General features: G+C 45.4%; 1 long non-coding RNA gene across 1 annotated transcript; it reads left to right on the top strand.

The window, feature by feature from the left end:
* The first annotated feature begins 6,783 nt into the window (after positions 1–6,783).
* Positions 6,784–9,854, top strand: LOC130112328 (uncharacterized). The gene is made up of 4 exons (XR_008810233.1): positions 6,784–6,812; positions 8,644–8,705; positions 8,803–8,916; positions 9,837–9,854. It is a non-coding gene; the product is annotated as an uncharacterized LOC130112328 (long non-coding RNA).
* The last annotated feature ends 4,434 nt before the right edge of the window (positions 9,855–14,288 follow it).

Raw genomic sequence — 14,288 nt, 5'->3', positions numbered from 1 at the left:
AATTTTGATCAAAGAAAAGAAAAAGTAACAACATATACTGTAGCATATCACAACCACAAATGGCACATAGTGTTGCACAACCAATGGTAAGAACAAGCGACATATTGCGCAACCCCTCGCATTCATATCAAAAAATCTATTACACATCTCTCATGTAAAAGTCTGTGCGGAAAAAGCTATTGCACAACTCTGCAGCTCAAGCAACACCATTTAAAATATGAATTGAGGCAGGCGCAAATTAGTTTTTAAAATGGTAGCATTTACGCTGGGGTACTCTGTATGGTCTGCCAGATGGTAAGAGCTCATCCTCGGCGTGGAGAATGTGAGATGGATCAGACAATATTATCTGTACTTGCCTGAGAGCACACGGCTCATATATTGACTGGAGAGACTGGTGTTCATTCCTCCCCATAACCTTCATGGCAGTCCTTACCTGACGAGCAAGCTCAGCCATACCATGCTGCCATCCCATACCTGGCTATGCTCTCTAATACAGGCTGATAGAATAAAACATAATCCTCTGATCCACTCTGAGTCTGCATAAAAAGGATCATCTCTGCTGTAAAAGAGAACACAAACATTCCTCATTCCTCTTCTCTCCAGTGCATACCTCCACCTCTCCAGGCTCTCCTCAACCTGCACCCTACTCTCGCTACAGATCACAATGTCATCCGCGAACATCATCGTCCATGGAGACTCCTGCCTGATCTCATCCGTCAACCTGTCCATCACCATTGCAAACAAGAAAGGGCTCAGAGCCGATCCTTGATGTAATCCCACCTCCACCTTGAACCCATCTGTCATTCCAACCGCACACCTCACCATTGTCACAACTCCCTCATACGTATCCTGCACCACTCCTACATATTTCTCAACTCCTGACTTCCTCATACAATACCACACCTCCTCTCTCTGCACCCTGTCATAAGCTTTCTCTAACTCTATAAAGACACAATGCAACTCTTTCTGGCCTTCTCTATACTTCTCAATCAACATTCTCAAAGCAAGCATCGCATCTGTGGTGCTCTTTCGTGGCATGAAACCATACTGCTGCTCGCTAATCGTCACCTCTCCTCTTAACCTAGCTTCTATTACTCTTTCCCATATCTTTATGTTGTGGCTGATCAAATTATACCTCTGTAGTTGCTACAGTTCTGCACATCGCCCTTGTTCTTTAGAATCGGTACCAGTATGCTTCTTCTCCACTCCTCAGGCATCCTCTCACATTCCAAGATTGTGTTAAACAATCTAGTTAAACAGCAACTTTGTTGCTGCTGGACGAGTTGGTAAAATAAATTCTATTTTTGTTTTTCAAACTCTAAATTGTTTCAGTTTAATATGTGTTGTTAAGGCCATGAAAGGCTATAGTGGTACTGGGCTTGTTTTTGAAGCTGCAGTTGCTTATTTGTCTCGCAAGAGTTGGCAACACTGGCCCTGGGTCGTGCTCTAGATGCCACTCAAAAACAAAACCTCCTTGTTCTCTTCACCATGTGGCGCAAACTAGCTACGTTTCCAACAGCGAAAATGGCATCCCAGTGTATGGGTGCAGAGGATCCTATGGACGAGGATACATTTTACAGTGTTTTGGCAGATTTGAATATTCAATTGTACTGTTTATTCGAGCCAGAGTATCCGACCAAATAAATGCAGCAGAGAGAGGCCGAGGCTGCTACTGCATTAGCGGAGCAAGAGGATATGGCCGGTGTCAACCATCCAGAACCTGAGCTGCTGAGTAGAGAGGCTAGGATTTCTATCTTTGTCATGCACATGAACATATACACTACAATATGCTTAACAATACTCTAATCATTATGTAAAATGCTCTTATATTTTGCTGTTTGCTAATGAAAGACTCTGACCATAGAGCGATCAGATCACAGTAAAGCAGCTCCTGAACCCATGCTATGTGGACTGAGCATAGCGGCGTACGACCCAATACAACATTTTATTTTGAAGTAGCTCCTGAATTCTTAAGAGTCCCAGATTACATTCTTTCTCATTCTCATTAAGGGATCTCATTCTCTGCTCCTCCATTTTATTACACTTCCAAGAGAATGTATTCCTGACTTGACCCATTGTTCCCACAGGGAAGTGTCTTAACTATCAGAGGTTGCCCCCCCTTCCTTATTATACCATATGGAAGCTTTGGGTTACATGTGGTTTTAATTTTGTCATTTGATGTTTCATTCTCCAAGACCTCATTGCAAAAGCTAGCATCGGGTTTCTAAATTGTATGGGTCCTCCCTGTTGAGTGAGGCGGGCGTCCATGAAGGAGGGGTATGCTGACGTCCTCTAGTCTAGTTCACTTTAGAAAGTTGGGAAAGTGGCAGGACATAATGACACCATGCACTCAGTGTTGGACTGAGATCATCCTCCTTTCTGTTTTCATCGCGTCTCATTTAGTAGAGTTAAGCAAAAGCTTTTACCCTGACTAAACAACTTAACCTTCTGTTTCTTTTGGCACTACTTGTGCCTCTGTTGATTTTTTTGTTGTTGTTTGTGTCCTTTGGGTGGTCCTTCTCTCAGATTGTGTGACAGGCTGGCTAGTCCACAGTAAATATAAAGCAAGCTGCTATTTGTTTTCTATATCAAGGGGGCGACACTGATGGCATCAACCTCCTTTATCTTTGCAGAAGGAGTACTGTCACTGTTGTAGAATCTAGCAACTCCTCTGTCCTCACTATTGAGAACAAACACCGCTTGTTGCCCTGTCCATTTGATGTACTTTGTCCCTCTTTAGTTACTCGGGTCAATGTTGCTTAAAAAACAAAGAAACAATAACTAAAAGCCTTACCACATCTCTGTTTGGCCTTGGTAATTTCCCGACTATACAGGAATTGCCAAATGTCTTACTCGTGTTTAACGGTGTAGTTTAAAATCCTTTTTAAGCTGTATTGCAAATGCAAATTCCTAAAGCTAGAACCTGACGTGACATTTAGGGACAGGGTGAATATACAATCTTTTCAGATATTCTGATTTAGTGATGGCAGTCATTGTCTTGTTAAAATAACCCTGTGCATGGGCATCCGGGTAGCGTAGTGGTCTATTCCGTTGCCTACCAACACGGGGTTCGCCGGTTCGAATCCCCGTGTTACCTCCGGCTCGGTCGGGCATCCCTACAGACACAACTGGCCGTGTCTGCGGGGGGGAAGCCGGGTGTGGGTATGTGTCCTGGTCGCTGCACTAGCACCTCCTCTGGTCGGTTGGGGCATCTGTTAAGGGGGGAGGGGGTACGAGGGGCGGGGAAATAGCGTGATCCTCCCACGTGCTACATCCCCCTGGCGAAACTCCTCACTGTCAGGTGAAAAGAAGCCGATGGCGACTCCACATGTATCAGATGAGGCATGTGGTAGTCTGCAGCCCTCCCCGGATCGGCAGAGGGGGTGGAGCAGCGACCAGGATAGCTCAGAAGAGCGGGGTAATTGGCCAAAATGCAATTGGGGAGAAAAAAAAAAGGGGGGGGGGATCCACAAAAAAACAAAACTGTGCATTAGTACAGCAATTTCTATGCCACATCCAAGTTTGACACCCATAAACAGAGCTCCAACTGAAAAGGAAACAAAAGTCACCGAGGTTGTTGAGTTACGTATGTTGAGTATTTCCACGAGGGATTTGACCTGCTTCACCGAGCCTAATGATGGCTTCCAGGGGTGTCAAACTCCAGGCCTCGAGGGCCGCAGTGTCTGCAGGTATTTGTTGCAACCGTGCACTACACCACCTGATTTAACTAGTTAGCTCACCTCCTGGATCAAGGAGGGAAAGGAACTAGTTTAATCAGGTGGTGTAGTGCACGGTTGCAACAAATACCTGCAGACACTGCGGCCCTCGAGGCCTGGAGTTTGACACCCCTGGGCCTTAGACTCAAGAGAGCTTTGTCTTGAGTTCAAAACAGTCAGATGTTATAAAGGTTTCATAAGCGGTTACTAATAATTCTATCAATGGTTAATAAGAAATGTATTGATTTGTTATACGCCAGTAGTAAGATGTTGCAATGCATCAGTAAAAAGAGTTTTGGGGTTGCCAGGTTGGGTGCCCACAGTCTATCAGTTTGATGCAGGCTCCATAGACATTTTCTTTGAAACCACAGAGGTTGGCAGCCTTTTGCAATGGTTTACACGGACTGCCAAGCCAAATTCTCGGTACAAAACTCTCAAATCGAAAATGTCGCGCAACAGATGCGTAAAACTTGACTTTTGCATTGTAGAAATGGCAACTACAGTTCCAGTGGTTAAGTTTAAAGTTAAGGTTAGGTAGTTTGTAAGTTTTTAGGTTAAGGTTAGCTAGGATTAGCGAGGCAGCCATACAACAGGTCAGCCATCTTTTAATCACATTTTTTCTGAGAGAATGTCTGTGTGGACTGTCCACATGGACTCCCAACCTGGCAACCCAAAAGTAATTTAATATCTCAATGATTTAGAACAATTGATAATTCATCAATGAAAAAAAAAATTTTTTTTAGGGAGTTGTTCCTTATCCGATGAGAGCGTCTAAGGACAGGATGTTGTGTTGCTGTTAAGCCCACTGAGGCAAATTTGTAATTTGTGATATTGGGCTATACAAATAAAATTGAATTGAATAAATTAGCTAGCAACCCTTGGTTAAGTAATTAGTAACCACTTATAAGCCCTTTATAAAATATGCCTTACTGTAAAGTGCCATCATTAAATATTTGAAATATATAGTTATGACGAGTCAGTTTTTAATTTTGCTGTGAGTTTGATTCCTCTGTAAATCTCTGAATATCTTATGGAAAGTATGACATAATGAGGTTGGGGAGACGAAGTTAATTAGCAGATTTATCAAATAGCAGTGATGTAACAACATTCTCCGAGGGTTGCAAGATTAACATTTCAGCAGTTTCTAAAACTGGCCTAAGTCCAGCTCTCTCCTCTCTCCCTCTCTGAGTGGGGCCTGCGTTTGTTCTGTTACATCACCTCCATCAATAACAGCGTGTCTGCTGGTGAGCCGAACACAGCTGGGTCAGAACTGCTCGGAATGAGAAACGACAGAGAAACTAGTTTGAATCCATGACAGAGGCAAGACAGACGACTTCACAAAATAACCAACAAGTTTTACATCTCTGTGGGCGTGTTAGATATAGTTGGAGATTGATTTTTTTCTAGCGTGCATAAAAGTGACAGCCACAGAGCCAGAGGAACAAGAGGCACAGATGACCCCGGTGATGATAATGATGATGATGATGATGATGAAGAGTGTTGCTGTTATTGTGCTGCTTGGTCTTCTCTCAGTGGGACTTCCTGCCCCCCTGAGCGACTGTGAGGATTTGATAAAACCAATACAAATAGGCAATGAAGGGGTAAGTGGAAAATGACTTTTGTCCTCCGGCTCCAGTGAAACTGAATATTTTTTTAAAAATTGGTTTTCAGGAATAAACAACATTAAGCAAAATAACATGACATAAGAATAAAATGAACTAAAAATAACATACAAATAAAACAAAGAAGGGCAAGGATAATTGTGGTGATGTGAAGCATAACAGATGTAACAAAGGCAATAAGGGTAAAATGAACATCCATGTGAGACAGAAGAGCCTATTAAAAAAACAATCATTAATATAGGGCTCTATTTACATCATGTAATTGGAAGAACTGATATTTACGATGCAGTTGTCTCCTGTTTTCAAGTGCATCGAGAAGAAAAACGTTACTAAGTAGTAACGTTCCCCTGCTCCTCCACAGCAGCTTCGAGTGACAGCAGCCTCCCAAGAAACGTGAGCTGTCTAAGGTGCATGGAGTTTGTCACGTCGGATTGCTTGAGCTCATTTCCCCTCATTTTGTGGGAGAGGACTGCTTACACGTGTCTCCGGGGAGAAAACGTTTTTTTTTTGTTTTTGTCGAACGAGTCCTCAACTGAAGTTGTTTTAGCATAGTTGTGTGCTCCGTTTACCTTATCCGGAGATTTAGCCAGCGCCATATCTCAGCAGCAGAGGACTGATGCACGTCAGCCTTCACTCGTGTAACCGGTTATTTTTTCGCCCGACGCGGGATTCGATACGGAGTGTACTGCACCACAAGGCGACATCACTAACCGCTCGCCTAAAGGGTCAGACCCGTTAGCTAGGGGCTAACGTGTCTTATTAGTAGTTTACACTAGCAAGCGCGTGTTAGCAAAGCGTGGTAGCAAACGTAAAAGTATTTAAAATGAAGACGAAACGTGTCTATACTTTTCAAAACTCAAAACACAGCTGACGGTGTGTCCCCCCCCCCCCCAGGCAGTTAGAAACAACCCATAACTTTGTGTAAGGGGTAAATAAAACTATACTTTGCACAAATTGAAGCCCCGGCTCTTAAAAAAAAGAAGAAGCATATTACAAGATGGCGACCGCCACGTAGCCCGCTAGTTAGCTTAGCTTAGCTAGCCACGGGTGCAGCCGTCGTCTTTTTTTCCCCCCAGTCGCCAACAAGTGAACCCGGCTCCGTGTCTCTCCCACTTTCGTCCGCAGTTGCCCAATAGTGATCTGATGCGAACCGACGTCTTTCAGTGCAAAAGCAGTCTTTCTTGGTGTCAGGAAAGAAAATAAATCAGGTCTGGCAGCTTGCAAAAAGGATAGACAAGTCACTCCGCCATTCGGAAACGAGATATTCCTGTTGATAAAATGTAGTGTTTTGCTGTGCTGTGCTCACAGTCCATATCCGCATTGTGGTTCAGATGCTGGGGAGGTGGCTATACGTTGGAGGGAGCTCCGACCTGCCGGGGAGCCGCTCCCTGGGCCACCTGCTGACGAGCGCCTGGCTGGACGTCACATCGACCCCCGAGAGCAACGTCCTCAACCTCATCCAGACCCAGAGAGTGTAAGACAACACGCCTTATGAGGACGGCGGTGGCTCGGAGGTAGAGCAGGTCATCTGCTAACTGGAGGGTTGCTGGTTCCATCCTCGGCTCCTCCTTGCAAAGCCGTTGAGGTGTCCCTGAGCAAGACACCTAACCCTTTACTGCCCCCGATGAGCTGGTTGTTATCTTGCATGGTTGACACCGCCATCGGTGTGTGTGTGTGTGTGTGTGTGTGTGTGTGTGTGTGTGTGTGTGTGTGTGTGTGTGTGTGTGTGATGCGTTAACTAATTGTAAAATACTGTAACGTGCATGGATAAGAAGACACGCTGGCCGCTGGCTGGCGGGTCTGACCCTTTAATCTAGCGGTTAGCGATGTCTCCTGCGGTGCGGGCGATACAGGTTCGCTTCCCGGCCGCGGCAGTTCCTGTGGTTGCGTTGTCCCCCGAATTCGCTACAATACAAAAGTCTCACTGGCCGATCGGCTGTGTGGTGGGGGTGGGTCGGGTCGGCGGCCCCGTTAGTCGAGCGGTCAGCGTTGTCGCCTTGTAGTGGGATTTCAGCCGGATCGAATCCTGCAGCGAGCGGAAGTTTGCTCGGGTACGTAACTGTTGCAGCTAGAAAAGTGCTACATAAAATGTAGTCCATTTAATATGACGACAGATTATAGAGCAGAAACGGATGACCAGTCGTATTGGCCTATATCAGTAGGCAATGGATTTAACCATGAACAAGTCCGGGGGGGGGGGTCTATTCCGTTGCCTCCCAACGTGTTACCTCCGGGACGGACGTCCCTACAAACAGCCATATTGCGGGTGGGAAGCCGAATGTGGATGTGTCCTGATCGGTTAGTGATGTCGCCTTGTGGTGCAGTACACTTCGTATCGAATCCCGCACCGGGCAAAAAAAATAACCGGTTACATTGGTGGCAGCGGTGGGATCCGGAAGTGTGCAGATCCTCAGAAGTCTCTTCGGAGCGCGGGAAGAACAAGCGCGAGGGCGCGCTTCCGGGGAGGGTGACGACTGTAAACTACTAATAAGCCACATTAGTCCCTAGCTAACGGGTCTGACCCTTTAGCCGAGCGGTTAGTGACGCCGCCTAGTGGTGCAGTACACCCCGTATCGAATCCCGCACCGGGCAAGAAAATAACCGATTACAGTAACCCACCAGGAACCGTTAATGAGTTTTAAGTTTATTTGAATCCGCCGCCGTCAAGTCCGGAACGATCTTATGCAGGGGTTGAATTTGTGGGGGATGCGTGTCGCCTCCCCCGTTAAACAAATTGACAAAGATCATCCCCTTTAGTTTAATGATGCTATGAGATATGTCGTTATCGAGGAACGTCGGTACGTATAAATCTAGTGTAACGTGCATGGATAAGTAAACACGTTGGTCCTTGACTAAAGGGTCGGACCCTCTAGTCAAGTGGTTAACGTTGACGCTTGCGTAGCGGGAAACACGGGTTCGCGTCCCGGCTGTGGCGGTTCCCGGGCTGCGCCCCTAATCCGCTATCCTATTATTAAAATCTAGCCATATTAGACATTTGCCTGCTAGCTCACGAATAGTTTTTAAATACAGTTGATGCAAGAAGATCTGTCATTGTTAAATATGTAGGCCTGTGGCTACAGACTTAGATGGCGATTGTGGGGTTTCGTTTAACCCTTCGCCCACCAACCCAGCAGACCCCGTACCATCCTCCTCTGAGTTTTTTTTTTTTTAACAAATTAACCACTATTGGAGCCAACACCGTAGATGGCTTTTTTCAGAATTTGGAGCCCCCTTGCTGTGCTCTCTAAACGCATCACGCCATTTCAAATGTTTGCAACTATTGCTTTTTGCCCTCTTTGTCACAGATACGGCCAGTGTTCGAGTTTGACTTACAATTTGACTTTTGAAGACAGCGTTCTGATAATTGGTGAGTGGGGAGAAGCTATGACTTATCAATGAGATGACACCTGGGGAAAATCCACCTCGAAATATTTACTAAATCGCCCCGTCTATATATTTTACAGAACAGCCGTTCTTTCTGAAGGATGTCTTCTTGAGAAGTGACTGCCTTGACTGTGTGGTGGTCCATGAAGAGATCAAGACTAACCAAACCACCGTCACCAGTCTTCTGCTTTTCAGTAAGAACAACTTTTATCTTCTAATGTGCAGTTTGCGTCCCTTTGGTGTCATGGTGAGAAAACAATGTTTTAATTTTCCGTTGTCAGAAACCTCAATTTAAACCTCATTATACTGACATGAATAGTGTCTGGGTAGTGTAGGTCTACTCCGTGGCCTACCAACATGGGCATCGCCGGTTCGAATCCCCGTGTTACTTCCGGCTTGGTTGGGCGTCCCAACAGACACAATTGGCCATGTCTGTGGGTGGGAAGCCGGATGTGGGTATGTGTCCTGGTCACTGCACTAGCACCTCCTCTGGTCAGTCAGGGCGCCTGTTCGTGGTGGAGAGGGAACTGGGGGGGGGGGGAATAGTGTGATCCCCCCACGCGCTACATCCCCCTGGTGAAACTCCTCACTGTCAGGTGAAAAGAAGCGACTGGCGACACCACATGTATCGGAGGAGGCATGTGGTAGTCTGCAGCCCTCGGTAGAGTGGGGTAATTGGCCGGATACTATTGGAGAGAAAAGAGGAAAAAAATAGCGTATAGGTTTTTTTTAAACAGATTTTACAGTGCATAGCATTTGCATAGGATTTCAGTAAGAAGTCTGACGGTGAAAACATCATTTAGAAAAACCTCACTGTAATGATAACAAGACTGCATAGGATTTTAATAGGGTGTTCAGCTCTTACACATACACTCACTGAGGGCGTGGAGCCGGACCCTTCATCTAGAGATACATGAGCGAAAAGGTATTTAGATTTCATTTCCAAAAGAATGCACTGTATGTAAACATGAAAAAAAAATTCTGCCCTGGACTTTTGTGATTTGTCATAAACTTCTTGAACTACAAGCAGTAATTTTGTACGCGTAGACGTTGGACGTCTCCTTTTCAAACGTGTTATAATGCGCATGACTGACTGTGTCATTTCAACTTTCAGGTAAGAGAAGAAATGTCTCGTCCCCTAATCTGGAGATGTTTAAAAGGCAGGCCGAGTGTCTCAAAATGCCACCGCCAATGATGATAAACACAGACTATGGTGAGAATGTCACTTCACTTTCCCTTTCCCTCCTCAGCGTGCCTCCAGATATTAAAGAAAGGTGCAGCATCTAAGTGGATGTACTCCTTATCTGCCCGTTCAGTTTGCATCCACCCAAACTGAACGGGCAGATAAGGCATACATTCCCATGTGGGACATTGGTTGGATTCAGACCACAAACCAATGGATTTTGTAGGGTCGTCAAATTTTTTAAAACAATGATGGCTAATTTTTATTTTCAGGTTAGTTTATTGATTATTTGACAGGGACAACGCACAATTTTACAATTGCACCAGAGTTAGCCAGCAGCTAAGTTGCATCTGCAGTCCCTGGGCAGGCAAACAAACAATACAGAAGTAAAACATAACAATACATAAGAAAACTATTGGACAGGCAGACAAAGAACAATCAAGACAAAATAAAAACATGACATCAGAAAATCAGTCTCGAAAGTTATAAATACAATCTCATCTATTTAAAACAGTGGAGATAAATAGCAATCTGGCCTATATGACAACATAATATGGATTTCATCTATTCAGCAACAATAAACATAATTAGTAAACTGACCTGAAACACCAATAAATAATCTGACCTAAACTATGACAACAGCTATAAAAATCAATCTGACCTATTCAATGGCAGGAAATATAAATTACACACAAGTCTACGGTCAGGTTGCACCTGGGCTGGTTCCAGCCAGAACCCTAGGCTGCTCCTGACTAAGAAAAGTATAGTAACTAATCTGAATAAAAACTACAACAAAAACCCTGAGTGAAATCTAAAATATGTGTGTTACGACCCTCGGTCTGGAGAGGGTGCAACAATTAGTGTACTGGGTAACAGTGAGGTGAGGGTGCAACACAGACATAAACGCTTAAATATAACAAAAATATTTATTGACACCATGAGAGGACAAGGGAACCGAGCGGTTGCCAAAACAAACTACTAACACAAGTAACCCACACCTGACAGTGCTGAAAAGCACCAAACCTAAAGACAGAAGGTGGCAACCACTCCTAACCTAGTGTGTCTAACAGAGGTAAGCTACGTGATGGGGTGTTTGCCCATGGGCATCTTACCTTAAAGAACTTAACATAACTCAAAATGGTCAAAATGCAAACTTAACCAAAAACAGGCCAGACATTACAAACACAAAGTAGCTACAACACACTAACTAAACTAGCTGGCCGGGGAAGTGAAGACATGTGGGGGTTTAAATGGGAGACTGCACAGCTGATGAAAATTGGATGATTCGTTGACCGGTTGATTAGGTGATGAGGAGCACCTGGTGGATACCTGAATGTAGAGTCAGAGTGAGGGTTAGATACAGGAGGCAACAAAAAACTATACGGACACACCCGTGGCCGTAACACCCCCACCCATAAAAACAAGCTCGTTAACAACCCCCACACACACAAGAACCCAAAACCTGACAATGTGCTACATAACAGTAACATGTGACATGGAGCACCTCAGCCTCAACACAAAGGGTCACCACAAGTAGCTCCGCTACATCCAAAAATTGGCCAGCACCTTCCCACCAACACATGGTCACCTACCACCAAGTGGCCCTCAACCACAACAAGTTACTGACACAGCACAAGGTAGCACACACACACACCACGGTCACGACCCACGCCAAATGACGTAGCTGCGTTCGACCCGCAGGTGAACCAGCTACAACTCGTGACCAAACAGTTAACACCAGGTGTGCCAGCACGGACCAGCTGGTGGTGGAGGTTGAGAGCGCAGCGCGCCCCGCACTCACAGCTCTAAAGGTCTACCGTCCGCAACTCCCCTCCCGTCTCTCTCTGCCACAAATCCCGCCCCCCAAATCTCCCACCGGAGACTTGACTCAGCCTGCCTCTCAGGCGGGCGTCAGCACCCACGACGAGTGCAACACAGGGGACCAGGGATCGAACCACAACAGCCTGGCCGGCAGCTCCGCCCTAGCATCGGACCTCGTCCACTTCGGCACGAAGCTCCGCCACCAGGACCACTAAGTCCAACACCACGGCAGAGGATGAAAGGAAGTGGACCAGCAGCCACAGCCGTACCCACCACCAAACCAAGAACACACCAACACCACCTGTTAACACCAAACACAATAATGAACACTGTGCTTAACACCACCCAACACCAAACGTTAACACAGCGCATGGAAAATGACAACTAACCAGACCCAAGCCGTTAAGATCCCGGACGAGCCCCCATTTGTTACGACCCTCGGTCTGGAGAGGGTGCAACAATTAGTGTACTGGGTAACAGTGAAGTGAGGGTGCAACTCGGTGAGACATAAACGCTTAAATATAACAAAAATATTTATTAACACAATGACAGGACAAGGGAACCGAACGGTTGCCAAAACAAACGACTAACAAAAGTGTAAACTACTAATAAGACACGTTAGTCCCTAGCTAACGGGTCTGACCCTTTAGCCGAGCGGTTAGTGATGTCGCCTTGTGGTGCAGTACACTCCGTATCGAATCCCGCACCGGGCAAAAAAATAACCGGTTGCAGAAGTAACCCACCCCTGACAGTGCTGAAAAGCACCAAACCTAAAAACAAAAAAAGTGGCAACCGCTCCTAACCTGTGTGTCTAACAGAGGTAAGCTACGTGATGGGGTGTTTGCCCATGGGCATCTTACCTTGATCCCCTTACCTAAAAGAACTAAACATAACTCTCAAAATAGTCAAAATGCAAACTTTTCCAAAAATGGGGCAGACATTACAAACACATAGTAGCTACAACACACAAACTAAACTAGCTGGCCTCTGAATTGAAGGCACGTGGGGGTTTAAATGGGCGACTGCACAGCTGATGAAGACCGGATTCGTTGACCGGTTGATTAGGTGATCAGGAGCACCTGGCGGATGCCTGGATGTAGAGTCAGAGTGAGGGTTCGATACAGGAGGCAACAAAAAACTATACGGACACACTCGTGGCCGTATCAATATGCAAAATATTAAAGCAAGGACATTTATTTGCGATTACACGTTTGTGCTGATTTTAACCAAAGCTTAAGACGCGTTGTAAACCCCACAAAGCTGGCTGACTCTCTGACATTAGGGGGAAGGGAATTCCACCTTCCCACCACTTTTACCGGAAACGCTGACTGACCAAAAGTAGTCTCCCTAAACCGTGGTACCCAAACTCCCCTTGAAGATGCTCTGGTCCTGACCCTTACAGCTCTGTCGCTGTCGGGAGAGGCCAGGCCTGCTCCCTCGGGGGGCACGTGCATGAATAATCTTGAACATCAGGCATACATCTGAATAAAACAAAAAATTATCAAAATTAAGAAAGTTATATTTTTTCAGGATATGGCAGTGGTGAAATTCCCTTGGGTTTTTTTTTTAATCCAATATTTAAAAAATCTGTTTATATAGAGAATATACTGGCTTGAGGGTGGTCACTCCTGCTTGGGGCCAAGGGGTTATACAATATGACAAATGAGGGGAAACTCATGGCGTGTAGAAAAAGATTTGCGGCAGATGAAGACATTTGATGCCCCATGCTCTTAAAATTATTCAAATTGAACTTAACGTTCCTGGTTACCTTACTGACATGTAAGGTAAAGCAATGCTTTGATTTTCACATTCATAAGCTTCCCGTTATGTGTTATTTTCTATTTAATTGTTCGCCCAAGTAGATAAACTTCAATATTTGGCCTTTAATGCTCAGCATAAATGGCCTGTTGTCTGATTTGCTGGCTAATAGTCTCTCTTTTCTCTGTGCAGAAATCTGCCCTGACCCCACGTCGCCCACACCAGGGTTAGATGGCCTGAAATCCCTCCTAGAAGCTCTGCAGGTTGGGCAACGAGTTGCCAGGCTATTGGATGCTTTATTCGATACGTTTGTGAACTGACAAGAGGAAATAAACCAGCCTACTAGTCGACACCCGGCCCTGACCGTTTACGCTTTACTTTTGTGTCACTGTTCATATTTTGATGGCGGATATCTAAGTTAAAAAAAAAAGAAAAAGTGGATAAATTCAATATGATTGTAATACAAGTTAAAATAGGTGTACAGTTCTGTATGTAAACAAAATCGTCAGATGCTTCGTTAAAACACACCGTCTTCTCTCTCTTTCTCTGTGTTCTCACTGCAGCCCAGCTATTCTGGTGACCTTCTGTGTACTTCTGTGTCACTGCAAAATAAAGTTTATCTACCGAAAGGGTGTCATTCAAATGGCTGGTTGTGTCTTTAATCTGCAACTTCTGCACTTACATGACTATGGCGTAACACATGTAAACAGCATAGTCAACTTGTGTTTCTCTCTCTCCCCCCTCTCCCCCCCCCTCTCCCCCCCCCCCCTCTCCCTCCCTCCCTCTCTCTCTCTGCAGTCTTTC

This window comes from Lampris incognitus, chromosome 5 (genome assembly GCF_029633865.1).
Source record: "Lampris incognitus isolate fLamInc1 chromosome 5, fLamInc1.hap2, whole genome shotgun sequence".
NCBI classification, from domain to species: domain Eukaryota; kingdom Metazoa; phylum Chordata; class Actinopteri; order Lampriformes; family Lampridae; genus Lampris; species Lampris incognitus.
Note: the sequence above shows the minus strand (reverse complement) of the source record. Positions and strands in the feature narration are given on the sequence as shown.